This window comes from Vulpes vulpes, chromosome 8, assembly GCF_048418805.1.
Source record: "Vulpes vulpes isolate BD-2025 chromosome 8, VulVul3, whole genome shotgun sequence".
NCBI classification, from domain to species: domain Eukaryota; kingdom Metazoa; phylum Chordata; class Mammalia; order Carnivora; family Canidae; genus Vulpes; species Vulpes vulpes.
The window spans coordinates 26,791,380-26,811,302 of NC_132787.1; the positions used below are offsets into that span (position 1 = coordinate 26,791,380).

The following is a 19,923-nucleotide window of genomic DNA, read 5'->3' on the forward strand; positions in this document are numbered from 1 at the left end:
ACTTAGCATAATATCTTCAAAGTGCATCCAGGTGGTAGCATGTGTCAGAATTCCCTTCCTTTTTAAGGCTGAATAATAGCACATTGTATGTATATACCATATATTTGTTTGTCCATTCATCAAATACCAAGATATTTGAGTTGCTTCTACATTTTGACATTATGAATAATGCTGCTATGAACATATACGTACAAATATCTCTTCAAGGCTCTGCTTTCAGTTCTTTTGGGAATAGACTCAGAAGTGGGATTGATGAATCATATGATAATTCTATTTTTAATTTTTTGAGGAACCACCTTACTGTTTTTCATAGAGGCTGCACCATTTACATCCACACCAACAGTGCACAATGATTCCAATTTCCCTACATCCTCACCAACACTGAGTCTTCTCCTCTTCTCTTCTTTCTTTTTTTGATAGTAACCATCCTAAGGGTTGTGAGGTGGTTGGATTTTTTTTGACTGCTTATAGTATTTTACCAATTCTCTCATTAAAAATAAGTTAATTGCAGCATGTGTGCTAATAGATATTATGCAATAAAGAAGAAAAATTTATGAGGCAGGAGACAGGGCAACAGCGGGAACAAAGTTCCTGAGTAGAGAATCAGATCTAGACAGCCATGGAGAGAATTATATATTCATAGTAATTGAAAGTAAAGTAAAGTAAAGTACTCATATAAAATGCAGATTCCTTTACTTGGATGAGGGAGCATGTGGAAGAGATCTTCTGAATTCCTCTTTTCATTTTTTAAACTCTACTCCTTAGCTCAAAACAAAGTGCACAGTAGCTACTTAAATGTTTCTTGAGTGAATATAATAAAAATAATCTTTCTCTACAAAGACAGAACATAATAGTAAAGACTCGTCTAACAAATATATTTGTTTAATATAATAATTAAACCTAGATTAATTCATAGCCTTTGTTAACAGACTCTTAAAATACTTCTAAATTATTCACATAAATAATTTTAAAAGTACAATCTCTTCAATTTCCCCCTACCTCCTTAGCAATTAAAGGTAAAAGAGCCTTGTGGCAATGTCAATCTGTCTGCAACATCACACCTCTTTGACTGATAGAAAACAGACAAACTAATGAGAGGAAGCTAAATAGGGATATTGTTTACTGGCTCTGATAATTTATTGTTGGCAAGCAGGTGAATCCTATCTAAGAGATAGGGAATAGAGAAAACATTATGCTTGGTTTCAGATTAAGTACAAAATGGAGGACATCATTGGAAACAAAAAACAAACTTAACTGACTCCTACTTATGGCTCATCAGGCCTCAGAAGCTGAGCTCAGGATGTATCTAGAGACTTTAAATACATAAAGAGCAGGGCTGGGACAGGCGCTAATTGAAGACTGAAAGGCAATCTCACTGTGTGGGAGAAGATAGCTGTGTGTTCATTAGCATAAACAACACATTCCAAGGTTCCAAACTATGTAACTTCCCACATTGAGCATCTGACCCAGCTGACCCCAGCGCTGAGTGAGCTAATCAGCATCTGAGTATAAAGTGAAAAGTCACATAGATACCAGAGGTAGAGGGGAAAAGCTTAGAAATCCTTTTTTTCAATTTAGTTCAATTCAACAAATGTTCGTTGAAACCCTACGTTCAAAACCACCACAACAGAATGTAGATACAGAGAATGATAAAGGAGACTCCGCTGCCTGATATAATTAGCTTCAGTGTTAAACTTTTTAACTTTAAATGAAGAAAAAGGACTTACTACTTAATTGTGTATCATGGAAAAACAATACATGAATTTACTAAACATTGAAGTTAAGAATTGCAACTAATTTCAATTGCCTCCTAGCAATTGTGCCCTGAACTATGACCTATATACCTCCTTCCATAATATGGTCTGGATCATTTTTTGATTCCAGACGGCTAAATCTAAATCTCAATCTGTTGCTATCCTCTCCACTTCCATCAGTTTGCACTTTCTTCTTTTTCCTTTTTCCCATGTGTGCTGGGATGTCTTTGCCAGAGATTTATGGACTCCCTCTGCTTTCCTACAATGTAGCATTATTACACTTTTATGGTTATATCATCAATATGTATGTCTCCCTGTCGCCGTGTCCCTTTTTTCCTAAATTTGTTAGTTCCTCTTCTGTGGTGTCTCTTTATTCTACTTGAAGTTGCAAATCATTCATTGCATACTTTCAGCATACATTTATGGAGCGTAGTTGGCTGGCTCTGTGGTTTGTGCTACTCTGTGAATTTTCTCCTGTTTTTCCACATTCATTCCTCCAGAGTGCTTTTTCACTACTTACTCTTGTTAAGGGTGGTTCTGTTTTAGAAAATCCTGTGGTTTAGTCTGGAAATGACTGACTTCATGAGAGGGTGCTTGCAGGAAAATCATGTCCCCGCAATAGACAAGTCTGTCTCTTTCTCACTTGCTTCTTATTATCTCTGCTTCTTTCTCGTTCTGACCCTGAGGATCTCAGTGGCGATGTAATGTGAAAAGTCACCCCCATAGTTTCATAAGCCACTCTAATTTATTTCTTCTCCCAACACATACCCTTTGAAATACCTCTTTCACAGCTAGAAGTAGTTGCGGAATTTGTCAGAAAAGTTTTTACATTTTCTTATAAAAACATTATGATAACTCATATCATGAGGTTGACATATGAGACTGTCAGACTGATTTTAGTTTTGATCTCATGTTTCCTTCCCACTCTGTCACTATCACACTAATGACTGTTAAAATGCTCCCAAAGACAGGCAAATAAGAAAACAAAGAAAAGAGCCAGAAGATTACATGTTCCCAAATGAGCAAATATTGCCCATATTTGAGAAAAATTATATTGGGTTAGTTTATAAATGTTTAAGCATTATGAAAATCTCCAGAGGGGGAAAAAAGATAACCTTTGACCATAGGAATGAGATACTCTGTTCATGATGTCACTCCCCAGTTACTGCGATTTTTAAAGATTAACACCTTCCTCTCTAGGTTAATTTTATTTAGGAATGACCACGAATGGTATTGACCTGTAATGAAACAGATAGCTTAAGCATTATATATTATAATACCAAGGACAACATCTTAACATTTTCAAAATCACTTTTAAAGAAGTCAGAAAAATATTCTGTTCATGTTTTTGCTCATGTTGAAAGTTGTCCTTGGGAACAGAAGAATGCATTTCTTAATTTATATATAATTGGCATGTAAAATCTTTCCACCACATTCCACTGACTTGTTCACATCAGCCTAATAACTATACTGCCTGAGTCAGGTGTCAATGATGTAGGAGTCAGGGGCAGACGGGGCTAGGCAGTGAGAGATAAGGGAAAGGTCCCAGAGTCAGGCTCCTACCTATCCCAATAAAACAGATATAATATAGTAAAAACAGGAAAAAAATAAACCTGGCTCCCTAGCTCCAAAATGTTAGGGAGTATCCTCCTTTAATGGCTACTAAGTAATCACAGAAATCCCAGATGTAAAGAAATATTATTAATCAGAGAGAAGGGAACCCCTTGTTTGGGCTCATGATATTTACAAAAAACATCTTGTTTGTTATTATGGTAGTTATTAGTCCACCATATTTGTTCTAAATATCCACCCTGATATTGACAAGAAATTCACCAAGTTCCCTGGTCAGCTTCCTATAAAAGATAGACCATAAAAGGCCTCAGGAGCAACCCTGTGGGGACCCCTCTCACTTCTGAGAGCTTTCTTTGTATCTCTGTTTAGTAAACTTCTATTGCTTTGCTCACTCTCTTGTTGTCCACTAGATTCATTCTTTGACTTTGTGAGATAAGAACTAAATTCTCCAGTATCATTAACAATAAGTACCTTTCTTCTTATTGTGCATTATCATCATCCTCCTCCAACACCATTCACTGAAGTCTTCTGTGTACTGGAGGCTTTTAAAAATACTTCTTGTTTAATTCTCTAATGACCTTATCAAGTAAGTATTATTATCCTCTTTCCAGAGAAAATAGAGGCTTAACAAGATTAAGAAATTTGCTCAGGGTCTTATACCTTATACAATTACTATTGTTGAAGTCAGGATTATTTGAAATAAGGCATGTTGGCTTGCAAATCTGATAACACAATGTTGCTTTCATGATGGATATGATGGTAACACTTTAAATTGTTCAAAATGAATAGCTCACAGACAATTGTTATAAGTATAAAAGGTGAAAAATTGTGGGTTTTATCAAGAGTGTAAAATTATCATTTGAATTTTTCCTGATGATCAGACAAGCGTGAAAATTATGCTTTCCTTAATTTGAAGTTATGATAATAAAGCATTTGTGAATTTACAACAAATTTTTATTTGAGCTTAACTTAGGAAGGCAGGCTTAGCACTGTTATTCACATTTTACAGAAAAGGAAATGGAATCTCAGGGAGGCAGAGTGTTTAGTGGAATAAAGCCTAGAGCCTCAGTCTTTTGAGTTCTAGTTATTTGTTCTTCTCAATTCATTTTAGGGAAGCCCATGTTTGTGAATGATCAGAGGAAGCTCCCTGGACTTTGCTCCATGATTGCATTGGAAAAGAAAAAAAAAAAAAAGGAAAGAAAGAAAGCACTATAAATCAACTTGAAATATCCACTGAGAGCTTCATCCATTCATTAAGTGGTACTAATAAGCACTGTAAGAAAACAGCTCTGCTATGTGACACAATGCAAATTTATAAAAAGTATAAAATAAGAAAGAGAAGGAGGAATTCATAACTAATGAAAAGACAAAAAAAATTTATAACCAAGAGATTTAATCGAAGTTTGAACAGGACAATGCCTAAGCATTCTCAGAAGTTCCCTGCTTATGCCAATTTCTTTGTTACAAATTAACTTCCAGTGTGATCTAGATACTTTCCAAACATTTTTTTTTCTGTTACATGTCATAAATCAAATTTGCTAATACTATAATATGCATTGTTGAGTTTTAAAAAATTCTAATTCGTTTTTTAAACTGGCAAAATAACACAATTTTTTAAATTGGCAAAGTAACATACTTTAAGACATGATTTGCAAAACACAAAGTTTAATAGAAACTTTGGAAATAATTGAAATTTACAGGGGGAAGATAACTAGTCTTGCAAAGAGAATGTAGCCCAAAATTAGAGGGCTTTGTTTTGATTTGTTTTGATACTGACTTTAAAACTTTCCAGTTACTTAATTTCTAGTCATCCTTAGGCTAAGCCAGTAAATGGAGAGCTAAGTAGATTTTACTTATATATTTACTCAGATATTTCATACTGGACTATTGATTAAAACAGGAAGTACAAGGAACACGGAAACAGAATGAAAAGCATAGACTTAATGAAAAGTTAACGAGCAGTATAAAAACAGTAATAACTTTTCAAGAGGAAAGAAATGGATTAATTTGTTCTTGATACAAAAAAGCACTCTTAGGGGAGACAGGGGAGAGAGCTTCTGGTTGTTGAAATAAAAGGGAAGAAAAAAAACCTCTGGAAGAATTATAACTGACAAGTATGCTTGAGTAAAATCCTATCTGCTATATGACATTAAAAACTAACAGTGCCTTAAAAATCCTCATTAAAACTCTAAACATTATAACATGCCATCTTTTGTGGATGCCACTGGAAGTTAACCCAAAGCTGAAGCAGAACCAGCTGAGGAAGGTAAAGATCATGTTAATAACATCGTAGTATCGTAGTGAAATTCTGGGGGCCTGGGACCCCGATTTGAGAATCATCGCTCAATACAGTAGCTTTGTACAGAAGTACAAACTAAGAACAATAAAATGTTCAAGCGGTAGTACCAGCTAGGATATGGTATATTTGTTAGTCCCTATCTTTGAGGATCCTTCACAGGTATACACAAACCCTATATCCCCATCGACCTTTTTCTAGATGCTCTAGAAGTCATACTGGCCCCTTTTCAGAGACAATCTGCAATCTGCACCAAGGTCAGTTATTGACCAATGCTGAGAGTTGTTCATTAACAGTACTGATTTAAAAAACAAAACAAAACAAAACAAAACAAAACAGTACTGGTTTTGCTGCATTTTGGAGCCGAAGAAAGTGTCAGGGAACTTTTTTAAAGAGCAGAGGGGATGACTGAGACGACTTTAAATTTATTCCAAAGAGTTAACCAAATGCTTAACTGGTTGCAATTGAGTTACTTAGGTTTTGAGTTTCTTGAATGACATTTATATTTTCCCTGCCATTCAAGAAAACATTTAGATTATTCATCTTGATGTTATATCAAAAATCTATTTATTAAATAAGACAATGAGAAAATAATACAAATGAGAACCATTTTTTAACTGGTTAAAAAAATATGAGCTACTTCATATCATGGAATCTACCTGTGGTATTTTCATGTCAAAATTTTAAAAACTTTAAAACCCTGCTTAAGTGTAGTTTCAAAGTTTTTAGTTCTTTCCTTTTCTGGTTGAACATACTGATGTCTTTTTCAACACCTCTAAATTCTGACACTTCTACTTCACTATTTGTTTCAAGAATAATAATAGTTTTCGTAAGAAATTTAACTTTCTTTTTTTTGAGAGTGAAAAGATGAGTGCGTGAGTGCAGAGGGGCAAAGGGAAAAGGAGAGAGCGACTCCCAAGCTGGCTCCACACTGCTTGAGCAGATAATGGAGCTTGATCCCACGACTCCATGATCTCAAGATCATGACCTGAATCAAAGTCAAAATCAAGAGTTGGATGATTAGCTGACTGAGCCACCAGGTGCCCCCAAAGGTCAGATTTTTAGGAAAAGAAAATAAATATTACTATTAGCCCAATACCTACCATTGGATTACATTTAATCATTTATTTTAAGGATAAAGAATCTTGACTATGGGCAACCATTTTCCAGACTGGGAAAGGGGAATCATGCTAGTTACTACGTAATCACATAGCCACTGTACTTGTAATCTATGCCTTATAATCCCATAGATGAGTTTGGTTATTTTAAATTATTAAAGAGTAAAAGGATATTTTGCTTTTGTTTTTTCAGTACTCCTTTAAGTTTATTGAAATTTGAAACTTGTATACTGATCACACACATCTATACAATGAATCTATTTTTGTAACCCTCAAAGAACAAGCCAGTAAGTCTAGATTATGTATGAAAAGCCCTCATACGTTGCCAGAACCTACACTAGAATAAAGAAAAAAATATACTTCTGAATGTAACCTATTATTCTTGAGACATCTTTTTTTTCTAGAGTTATTGAGATGTAACTGATGTATTTATATATGTATATATATATATATATATATATATTCAACAAATTGCAGAATGACTACCCCAATAAGATTAATTAACACATCACCTCACGTAGTTACCTTTTGTGGATGTGTGCATGTGTGGTGAGAACTTAAAGATCTACTCTCTTAGTAATTTTCAGTTAGACAATACAGAATTGTTAACTGGAGTCATCATGCTGTACATTAAGGGGATATTTTTCTAACTTCTCTGTGAAATTATTTTACACTCTCTTTCACCTGTGTCTGTAGGTACACATGAAATACTTTGTTGTTATTATTCCACTCAAATAAGTTACACTTAACTCCCCATAATAAATGAAGTTATATTACTTCTACAGTCTTTATTCTTTTTATAAATATTTTATTTATTTATTTATCTGATAGAGGGAGAATAAAGAGAGAGAGAGAGTATGAGCAGGGGAGATGGGCAGAAGGAGAGGGAGACTCCTCACTGGGCAGGTAGCCCCATGCGGGGCTCAACCCTTGGAATATGATCTAAGCTTGAAGGCAGATGTTTAACCGACTGAGCCACCTGGGAACCCCACCTGTATGGTCTTTAAAGTATCAAAACATTTACTTATCCCAGATTTTATCTATTAGAATACTGTAGAAAATTATGAAAAATATTAAATTAAAAAATATTAAATTAATATTTAAATATTAAATATTTATATTTAATATTAAATATAAATTAAAAATATTTTAAATATTAAATTAAAAATAAATTTATTTTATTTATTAAAATATTAAAAATATTTAAAATATTAAAAATATTAAAAAATATTAAAAAATATTAAATTAAAAATGGCAATAAAATAACTATTATGCCATTTCCCTCTACTGAGTAATATGAAAGACTTGCTCTGATATATGTGCCTTAATTTGTGGTTACATGGCCAAGTGATATGGAGACCTTAATTAATTAATCTAACATCCTATCCTCATCCTTAATTTTGCCGTAGAAGAAAAATGTCCCATTACTTGTCTACTTTGACTAACTTTGCTACATGACTGCTTTCTTCTAGTCCATGTTAGGTGTGGCATATAAAATAACAATAAATATTTTTATCTTGCATACCATAATATCTGACTGTAATTATTCAAAGTTTTTTGGAAACTAACATGGAAGATCTAAAATACTACAGCAAAACAAACAAACCAGACCCAAACAAAACAAAACAGTTATCATTGCTACTGCTAAGTCAGGATTTCCAAAAATTCTTTAGGCAAATCTTTGGGGGAGGAATTTATGTCCCGGTGTTCAAAGATGGCCCTTCATATTTTAAAATAGAGAGGTTCTATTTGCTTAATCTAAGAAAGCCTCTTTCATTAGACTATTCACAGAATATCTCAAACTAGAACTTACTCTCTTACATGATAGAATGTAAAGCAAAGTTCTGGATTCAGAGTCTAAATGACCCTTAGCAACTGTGTGACCTTGAAAATTTATTTCACTCTTCTCCAGTTCAATTGCCTCATCTCCAAAATAGAGGTAATCACACTTACTGCTTAGGATTACTTTTAGGATCACCTAATATAATGTATAAAAAGTGTTTATTAAAGTGCTTTGCTCAAAGGAATACTTTTTAAAATAAATGTTAATTTTAAACAATTATCCTAAATATGAGTTTAATGAGACTAGTAATGCCAAATTTAAATAATATGAATGAGTCTTATGAAACTGTTAGTGCACTCAAATACATGAGTTCAAGTCAGTCTTCCTGCTATATTTTTAAGTAAAAGTATAAAGATAATAATGCATTCACTCATTAATATGCTCCTTGATAACAAAAACTGATGTTAAAATTTTAAATCTAAGGCAGTAGAAAAGACTGAATAGATCAAGAATGGGCTTTGAATATTACTTCATACAATCTTCATGTCTTTCACTTATGGGAAAAGTAAAGCCTTGAAAGGTAGAATGACCTCTTAACAATAAGGGCTAGAAAGCAGCCACTAGACATTGCAGAGCATGGAGCAAAAGTCAGGGCCACAAAGGCCAGGTCAGAACACTTCTCAAAACATTAAATTTAGGGACACCTGGGTGACCTAGTAGTTAGTTGAACATCTGCCTTTGGCTCAGGTCATGATCCTGGGGTCCTGGGATCGAGTCCTGCATTAGGCTCCCTATAGGGAGCCTGCTTCTCCCTCTGCCTATGTGTCTGCATCTCCCTCTGTGTCTCTCATGAATAAATAAACAAAATCTTTTTAAAAAGATACATTAAACTTAATTCTGATGTCAGATGCTCTTCATTTTATGGGCACTTGTTCTGTCTATCTATCTATCTGTCTATCTATCATCTATCTATCTATCTATCTATCTAAAACACAGTAAATGATATATATATTAAGATGCACCTAAATGTGAATAAGAAACTAGTGTATTTAGTCCCTAGAAAACAGTTACCTTAAAAAATTAATATCGGGCAGCCTGGGTGACTCAGCGGTTTACTGCCGCCTTCGGCCTAGGGTATGATCCTAGAGACTCTGGATCGAGTCCCATGTCAGGCTCACTGCACGTAGCCTGTTTCTGTGCCTCTCTCTCTGTCTTTCATGAATAAATAAATAAAATCTTTAAAAAAAATCAATGGTTTAATTATGTAGAATATGCTTTATTATTTGTCTTCAAATTATCTTTATACAATCTCATTCTTCAATCTACTCTGTGAAGTAGGAAGGCTATCTCATATGAACTGCATTTGAAAGAAGAAATTGAGACAGGAAAAGTACAATTTCATAGCTAGTAATGGGTGAGACAAAAACCAGGTCTTCGGATACCTGCTCAAGAGTTTTCTTCAGCCTTTGCATCATGATAGTTTTCAGCTGTAAAACTGATACTTCTCTGCCCTTCATTAATAAATGTTAAATGTGTAAAAACAGAACCATCTAAATGAGTGAATTTTTGATACCTACACAAAATTAAGAATGCAGCCTCGGATTATGTTATTGAGAATCTGACCTCAGAGAAAAGGTCATGGTCATTGTTCTCTTTATGTGAATTTACAATATAAATTGACAAAAGTTTTAATCCTACAATGCCCCTCCAAAATAAATTTAAGGTTACAATCAACTAGGAAGAGCAAGACTAAAAATACCTCAAGGAATAAAGCACCCAAATTTCATCAGTTATTTTGTAAGACTCAAAAAAGCCTTTCATATCTGAATGCAACCTGTAGAAGATATCTTTAGGTATCTGAATTTTTAAAATGACCTTCATTTTGAAGTGTCCCTTTAAAGCTCTTCCTAGGTGTTGCTAAGTAGAGTAAAACGAATCCTACAGACTGTACTTTAACACTATGATAGGTTCTATTGATGTAACAGCATTATCAACTACCCACCCTGGTCAGATAATACCTTTCCCAAGGTACTAGGGCAATAAAGATTGGCCTAAGCCATGGTGGCAGGACTGTAAATCCTCTCTGAGAAAAGCAGTTTACCCCTTTGCGAGTGTGCTGCTAGGATTAGGAGCAGCCGGGGAGGCCTCGGCAGACACCCCGGCAGGGTGTGGCATTCACATCCATTGCTGTGAGCCCTGGGCAGCAGGGCTGGAGTCTGTATACTCCTCCCAGGAAAACGGCCCCAGCCATGCCTTGGATTTCATGCAGAGAAGGGGAAGATTGTGACCAAGGTGAGATCAGTTGTATCAGTTAAGTTAAGGTTCTAGGGGGCAACTCACATAGTAAAAAGAGCACAGCATTTTTAAATCAGGGGAATCTAAATTTGAATTCTTACTCCTCTAACAGTAAATTTGAATTTCTTTATCACCAGTATGACTTTGAGCAAGTCACTTACTTTCTCCATTTAAAAGGCATATGACTGGGGATCCCTGGGTGGCTCAGCGGTTTAATGCCTGCCTTTGGCCTAGGGTGTGATCCTGGAGTCCCAGGATCGAGTCCTGCATCAGGCTCCTGGCATGGAGCCTGCTTCTCCCTCTGCCTGTGTCTCTGCCCTCACCCCCCTCTATCATGAATAAGTAAATAAAATCTTAAAAAAAAAAAAAAGAAATAAAAGGCATATGACCTTAGGAAAGTTGCTTGACTTTTTGTGCCTCCACTTCTTCATCTGTAAAATGGGATAATGCCTCTAGGGTTATGGTTAGTTAAACGAGTCAGTATATATTTAAGCCCTTCAAAGAATACTTGACATACAGTAAGTCCTATTTAAGTGTTAGCTGCTCTGATTTATTACTATCTCTCTGAGCCTCAGTTTCCTCATCTGAGAAATAGGGATAATAGAACATGCCTTACAGAGGCTTTTGAGGAATATGTGAAAACTTAATACTTACTCTGTAAATGGTACTGTTATTGTCCTTGTTGTTGTTATACGGCCACTCTATTGCTGTTGTTCTCCAGGCACATTAGTCTTTTGTGTTGGACGGTGGTACCACACACTTTCATGCTAATGGGAGGGGAAAAAAAACAACAACAACTGAGCTTGATCTTTCTCTAGTTGTAGGATGACAGCTTATGACCCAAGTCTAGAACTGAACCTTAGGGTCACCCAAGTAATAGAAGATACTATTCCCAGATAAAGTAAGTAAATCATTGAAACTGACTTATATTTAAAAAGTCCTTCAGACAGGTGACAATGTCAGAAAAATTCAATGTCAGAAACACAGATTATTCAGTTTTAAGATCTCCCATAATAATAAAGATATGCCACAGAACAGTTCTTCAATATATACTCTTTGCCATATTGCTGCTAATATTCACCCATAATAGCTTGTCAGAGTCAAAGTTAAACCCTCATTGTTGTCTCAGATAAGAGTATAAGACATTCTTCAGGCTGGACAAAATGAAAAGAGAGTTGGTCTACCAAATTTGCCAATTATTTTTCTACATGAGGCCAGCACCAACATTATTGGTGATGCAGTAATGATGCATCCTTGGTCCCAATGAGAGACCAACAATAGGCAGAGGCAAGTGAGGCACTCACCTTGGATGCCAAAACATCAATTAATGAGATAAATAATATTGCAATGCAAGTTTTTTAAATCAAAACTAATGCAAAAAAATCTATAATCATAAAAATACCAAAATTTTCAATTAAATCAGTGAATTAGTTTTCTAGGCCTTCTGTACATTTTACCTGAAACATGGTCACTTAAAACAACACCAATTTACTATCTTACAGTTCTGTATATCAGAAGTCTGAAGTGGATCTCACTGGATCTCATCAAAATAAGATGTCCGCAGGGATGTGTTCCTTCTAGAGGCCCTAGGGGAGAGAGTCACTTTCCCTGCCTTTTCCAGCTTCTAGAAGCTGCCTGCTTTCCTTCACACATGGCCTCTTTCCTCCATCTCCAAACCCAGCAAGGGTTGGTTGAGACCTTCTCATACTGAGACCACCCACAATATGCCACTGTGACCAGTCTCCCTCTTCTGCTTCTAAGGACCCTTGTGATTGTACTGCACCCACCCAGATAACACAGTATAATCTCCCCCATATCAAGGTCCTCGATCTAATCACATTTATAGTCCCTTTTGCTGTGTAAGGTAACATACAGTTTCTAGGAACTGCGTGTCAGAAACTCTTGGTGGTCATTTTTCTGTTTAATATGGACAAGATCTAACCCTGTACTTGCATGGCCCTGTCTCATTTTCCACACCCTAATCCTGGCCCTGCCACATTGTTCATTGACAAATTGTGACAATTCTAGTCCTGAGTTTGTTTAATTGGTAGCACTCTATTCACAACACCCTTATATAATCTAGAGGTGTTACTAGACAAAGCTATTTTGAAAGTGCCTGGAAGCAAACAAGTAATCAAAAAATTGTAAAACAAGCATGATAAACAATTTGTTTCAGTGTTTAGAAAGGAAGCTAAAATTCATCTCTAAAGCATTAGTGATTTTTTTTTCTCCATGTAGTAAATAACATATTCTATTATTCTTACTCTGTTATTTCTGTTTTACTTTTGGTTTAAGTACTTGAAATGTTTCATTTAAAAGTTAGAGGATTACTTGCTCTAGATTCTTAGCTCGGTTAAAGCACTATACCTCACTTTTACAGAGCCCTGGATGCTCTAGGATTGTTTTCTGCTCATATTAAATGAGCTTGCTGTTACCATTCTTGGAAACTCTGAGCATATAGGTGCCTTCTCTAGACCCCATGTTGGATTTTTCCATCTTGATTTTACCACATGCTTGTGAGTCCCTTAGGGCAGGGACTATCATTCGTCATTTGGCACAATATAGATGTCAGATATTTTTGCAAATGTTATGGGGTTGAATTTTCAAAATAACCCAAATAACTGAATACTATCTTCATATACTATGTCCCAGTCCAGTGGAATTATTTGCCCAAAGTCACCAGGATATGAGTCCAGCTCCACTGTTCTCGAAATCTCCTGCCTTTTCCCCATACCCCATATTAGTTCATCACTACTGAGGGCATGATTGTGGATATCCAAATACAGGCTTAAATTGGGAGCACTCCCAGAGGTTCCAGACCATATTTACCTTTCTTTAAGAGTCTTTGATGAGGATGGGATATATATTGTCAGGACACAGCACATCAACAGAAACTCCTTTTGCATATATACAAACAAGTCTACTAACAAAAATATTCACTGAAACATTGTTAGAAAATTGCCCAATAGAATTCCAGAATGTGTATAAACTATCTTATTTCTGATTAAAGAAAAGAAATTTCACTTGCTATCAAAGCATTCAGGAAAGTGGAGAAGGAGGCATCTGCATCATTAATAATATAGTTACTTACCAGTAGGGCCAATTAAATTAAAATGGTCTCTTTTCCTACAACAGATTTGGTTCCAAACACATTACACAAGTTATACTCAGAAAATTTACTGCTAGGAGACCATTTAACACTCATTAATCCTAGAACTTTCTTTTGCAATCTTTGTCTATAAAGGAAATTCCCATTGTTGCCCTAAATTATTGGACACTTTTATTTGTACATGAAAGAAACACATTTCTTTTCTCCATGCCTCTAGCCAAGGGAGCCAGAGCCAGCACCCTGCTCAGCAGGTACAGCTTCCAGCATCCTCTCGGTCCTGGCTGCAGCATCAAGAGAAAAGCCTGGGGTAATCACTTCAAGGGCAGGACATCATGGACCCTCCCTGCAAAGCACTCTCTAACAGTCTATAACTGCCATGTGGAGGCCAGGGAAAGATCTAGGGCCATGGGCCTTTCTGCCAAATCCAAGTTCACTCCAGAGTGCACGTTGCTCCACAGGGCAAGCGTGATTCTGGAGAAATGTCTTCACACACTCACTGCTGTAGCTGATCCTCATTTCTCCTCTAAGTTTTGCCCTCACAAGTCAGATCCTGACAACAAACTAGTCAAATGCCATCATGGCAAAATGCCATCTCATAAGCACTAGGAGAAACAAAACACAACGAACATTTGTTTTAGAGAACTTTATAGTGAAGATGTTAGCATATTATAACATCCTATTTACCTATATAGAACTTGCTTAATAAGCTTTCCTCCTTAAACAAACATTATGAATCTAACCTTTCTATTTAAATAAAAACTTTTTTTTTTTAAAAAAGAGTCTAGCCTTTCTGAGAAATATTCCTTTTCAAATAGTAATCAGGAGACACAAACATGATTTTTTAACCAAAGAAGTTAATTTAGTTTCTTAAATGTTTCTAATATTTAATTAATCATCAGAATCATTTGGAAAGCTTCTGAAAGTATAGATTCTTAGTCCTCTACCTATATTTAATAAATCAGAATTACTCATGGAATTGCCTGGGAATCTGAATTTTTACCAGGATGATGCTTATTGGACAAGAATCAGGCAAATCTTTTTTGTGTTCTATAATAAGCATAGTTTGCATTGGACCCCAGAGCTTATTTAAAAATGAGAAGACACATGGCTCATACTCTGGAAGGATTTGAAATTTAGTAGGAGAAATCAAACAACTAAATAATTACACAATAAGGCACAATATAAGAAGTATCATGAGAGTATTGTACCAAAATAGATCTAGTAGTCTAGAGAAAGAAGTAATTATGTCAGGTGAGGGAAATAAGGAAAGGCTTTAAAGAAGGTATTTCGTTTGAGATAGATTTTCCAAAGGTTGTAATCTTAATGGGAATCAGGAAATGCAAAGGCACAAACACAGAAAACCCACGATATGAGTGAGAAAGAGTGAGCAGCAGTGTTTGACCACAATATCGGGAGTAGCTGGCGCAAACACTGGAAATTTAAACAGGTGCCCAACTGAGAGACAACTGAATGTTTGGCAATGTAGTGTATATTTCATTTCATAAGGAATGGGGTCAATGAACTAAGACATGGAGTCAGCTGGTGGCCATGTGCTCCACACAGCATACATTGAAAGGAGGAAGGCTTTGACACTTAGTAAAATTGATTCTGAGGTCTGAACCTGAAAAATGTCAAATACCAGGTCTTAAAACCAAACCAAATCCTTCATTTAATCCTATCTATCTATTTATTTATCTATCCAACTACTTTCTAATATGTAATTTCTGCATGCATAGAACTGCACGTAATTTTTGACCATTCTAAAAAGCTCAAAGTACCAAACAAACTCCTTGAGGATTTGGAGTTTTTGACAACATAAACTCACTCTACATTAAGTCCTATAGTGGTTGTACTGCCCCCACTAGATGCACCTACATCTACAGAAGTCAAACAGATTTTTCCATTTTTCTGCCAAAAGTTAACATCTCAGAGGAATACAAAATGATCTCTTCCAGGCATATCTGCAGCACAGAAAAATGAGTGATCTTTTTGCATGATATATTTATGTAAATATTAATCAACAGCTTTTGATAAAGAAAAATACAACATATGCTTAAGCAAACATGCACATATGTTTTTGAAAAATATTTTAAATACAAGCAGCTTTGCGGAAATTCTCAAGAATTATTCCAAACGTTAGCAATTATATTCTCAAAGGAAAGATTGGTCTCTATAAATGAAATAAATGCAGGGATTTTTTTTTTAGTACTTGTGATTGTGCAACACAGATGTCAAGATATGTTTACACTAGGAGCTGGGAAAATAAGCACAATGCTAGGGACATGGACCCAAAAGAAATCAAGAGCTAAGCAGAAAAAGAAAGGTCAGGAAAAAAAATCTGTGCATTACTTTTCTTCTTTCTATTCTCTTTCAACAGGAGTTTATCGAAGCACTGCTTTCACGAGAGCTTAATGCTGGGACAATTCTACACTGAAAAAGCGAGAAGGAGCAAGGAATAAGAATAATTACCATTTGTTAAGCATCTATTTTGTGCTAGAACATCTGCCACACTATTTACATGTTATCCTGCAAAGTAGGGAACTTGCATGATCCACAGAAAGATTAAAGAAGTTATTTAAGGTTATTGAACCAGTAATAATAATGCCTAATTCATTGGGCTACTATGAGGATTAAAATGGGTTAAACAATGAAAAGTATTCATTTGTTTTTAAAAGTTCATTTATTTATTTGAGAGGGAGAGAGAGGTGGAGAGTGGCAGAGGAGCCCTCTGAGCATGGAGCACAGAATGGGCTGGATCTTATGACCTGAGATCACACCTGAGCTGAAACCCAGAGTAAGATGCTTAAGATCCCAAACATGAAAGGTATTTAAAACAGCACTTGGTATGTAGTAAGTAAATACAAGCCATTATTATTATGCCATGAGAAGGCCAGTATCTATCTTAGTTTCTTTAAAATATCACTTACTACAGCAAAACGTTTTTCATTTCAATATTCTCGTCATATTCTTAGTGTTACTGATTCATAGAAGCACCATTTCTCAGTGATTTTATATTTATAATCACCATTATAATCTAAAATTCAGTTAAAGGATATTAAGGCAAAAGTATGTGGAAGGAAGGCCTCCTTGTGATTTACTGGTAGAGTAAATAAGTCATAAAATGCCACTTACAGGTTCTACCAGCTTTATCTATATAGTTGTGGGGTGTGTGCCCAAACACATGGACAAATTTGTAGGTGATATCTCTATCTTTGCATGTTTATAAGTATCACAGCCAAGGCAAAGCCTCATTGTCTCCTTCCTGATGAGGACAAAGAATGGATTTCAGAAAGCCTCAGCCAGATTTTGTCACACAATTCTTTTGTTTCAAAAAAAGGTAGTATTTTTAAGTTGTTTATGTTAACTAATAGGTTTATAATTGTTATTTTAAAATATAATAAGTATCCAAAAAATTTGTTTGAATTTCTAATATTTAATATAGAAATTGGTAGATATCATCCCCCGAAATTTAGAGATCTCTAGGGAGTTTCAATAACTCTTAAAATTGTGAAGGTGTCCTGAGAAAAAAAGTCTGAGAAGTGCTGTTGGAGGTGCTATTGTACCTCTTGCAGATAAACCGAATCATGGCTCTACCTAGCCACAGTAGCACCACTGCTAATTGAGGTGAGGCACGTATGTGTGTGTATGTGTCCCATGTGTGCCTGGTGTACATGAGTGTGAAACAAATGTGGAAATTAATCACAGTATTCCAGTGTACAGTGCTACCTGTATTTTATGTTATGCCCTCTTCTGATAGCCTCTGAGATAAGCACTATCATTATCTGCATTTGACAGATGAGGAAATTAAGACATAAATAGGAAATGGGCATTCAATAATGAAAATATAAACAATGGGACAATGGAATAGATATATAACAGGCAGAATATATCTTCATCTAGAAGAGAAATCTCCCTATCTGGAATAGAAAAACTAAAGAAGATGGAAGGATTGAAATTGAGCAATTGAGCAATAACAAACAATCAAATAAGCACAATAACTCTACTCATTTGAGCTTGAGAAACATTTCTCCCCATCCATACACAGAGATAGTAATACTTGATCTACTTCTCCCCAAGTCTAAAAAGATCAAAGCAAGTGAAATATTTATAGAAATTCCCTTTAAGCTATGAAGTCCAGAAGTAATAAGTCATACTGTATATGTCCAAAAAGGACCATAATTTGCATAAATAATAATGATTATTTCAAGACTACTCAACTTAAAATGACTTTCTCTTTATTAGTTTGGTAATTTCTTAATGCCAAGTACACATTTTTGAGTGTTTTTGTCTTTCTACTTTGGATTCTTAGCCCAGTTAGTTTGAAATAATGATATGTGGTAAGCTAATTGTTGGCACTGTGTTTCAATAGCATTGTTAATTATTAGCATTTTCATGAATACAACTATATGCTTGGTAAATAACTAGAGAAAACTTTAATTTCAGAACTTTACAAAAAACCAGGATACCTCTTATGGAGTATTATGCCAGGAAAAATAGAAAAAAAAGTCTCCCTTGTAGTTGTTTGACTTGAGGATTATTTTATGAAATAGAATTAGCCATAGTTTAGTTTTCTTTGTAAGAATGTGTGTGTATGTGTGTGTGAATGTGTGTATTTATCAAGCACCAAAAATCTGTTTACAAATGGAATGTCACCAAACCATCCTGAAGCTTTGACCAGGAGGCATTCATCTTACCATGCCTAGCAGCAACCACAGCGGGGGTGTCTATGTTTGTCAATGTTGGCAATGAGCTGGCACCAGAGCCAGTATGAAATCTGCTTAAGAGAATTCATGTAACTCTCAAAGCTGATGCTAGGTTGGTTTAGCTTAGGAAGTCAAGAAAATCGAATCTTTTTGCATTATATAGCTAACATTAGCTATATAATCAAAGACAAATAGCTCCAATCTCTGTTCCTCTGTCAAAAATGATTACTAATAAAGTCTGTTTGAAAGAAATGCAATCTTTATTTCTGCTTAAAAAGATAAGCATTATGAAATTCTAACAGCGAGCATTACAGAAATACTAGGCATAAGGATACTAAAATATTCTTATGTAATTTCTGTCTCATTCCAACAGATAGGATGTATTCAAGAGGTCCACTGTGAAGCTAGCCTTGTTCTGTCTTTGACATTCAATACCATCAAGAAGACAAAATTTGAAACAACCAGAAAACAATATAGAGCAATCCATTAAGAGGATTAGATTTATGATACAAACCAAGAACTACAGGAGTTCAGAGGAAGAAGTTCAATTAGACTGGAGTGACCTGAACTGTAGTATAAAAAGAAGAAAGAAAAAGCAAAACTCTGAAACCTGGCAAAGCTGTGTGGCAGTAACGTTCCACATTTTGCTTACTTCTTTCTTCCCAGGTCTCATGTCCTACTGCTCATGTGTGGAGAAAAAAAGAGAACGTCTTGTCTGCACCCCCTTCTCTTCTGAAGTCAAGTTTATGCTCAGGGCCACAGACAGAAGTATTATCCCACTCACAGGCACTTGAACACTGAATAATAATACATCATACCAAAACTTTATTCCTGAGAAAATATCTCACCATGTGAGCCTTATACATCCAGTGTCACCAGAAACTAGAGAATTTGAAATACAGATTTTTTTTCCTTAAAACAAATCCTTATCATTTCCTTCCTCTGAACACAGCCTTCCTTCCTTCCTCACAAACACAGCCTCTGATCAGAAACTCAGAATTCATTATTACTGTCTTACCTGAATTATGTAAGAGATACACTTCCCTAAATGAAAACACAGAAGTGACTTTTCAAACTAAACACAAGCCAATGCACACAGAGATAAATAGTTTGAAAGGAAATTTTAGAAATGAACATAAAAAAGGGGGAAAGAAAAAAAAAGGAGATTCCCTGGGTGGTTCAGCAGTTTGGCGCCTGCCTTTGGCCCAGGACGTGATCCTGGAGTCCCCAGATCGAGTCCCGCATAGGGCTCCCGGCATGGAGCCTGCTTCTCCCTCTGCCTGTGTCTCTGCC

At 35.5% G+C, this 19,923-nt stretch overlaps 1 long non-coding RNA gene across 3 annotated transcripts in view; it reads right to left on the reverse strand.

Moving 5' to 3' along the window:
* The window catches only part of LOC112917240 (uncharacterized), a 442,839-nt gene that overhangs the window by 173,025 nt on the left and 249,891 nt on the right, over positions 1-19,923 (reverse strand). For all 3 annotated transcript variants that reach the window (XR_012002935.1, XR_012002936.1, XR_012002934.1), the window contains one exon: positions 11,473-11,585. This is a non-coding gene — a long non-coding RNA (uncharacterized lncRNA). The remainder of the gene's footprint in view (positions 1-11,472; positions 11,586-19,923) is intronic.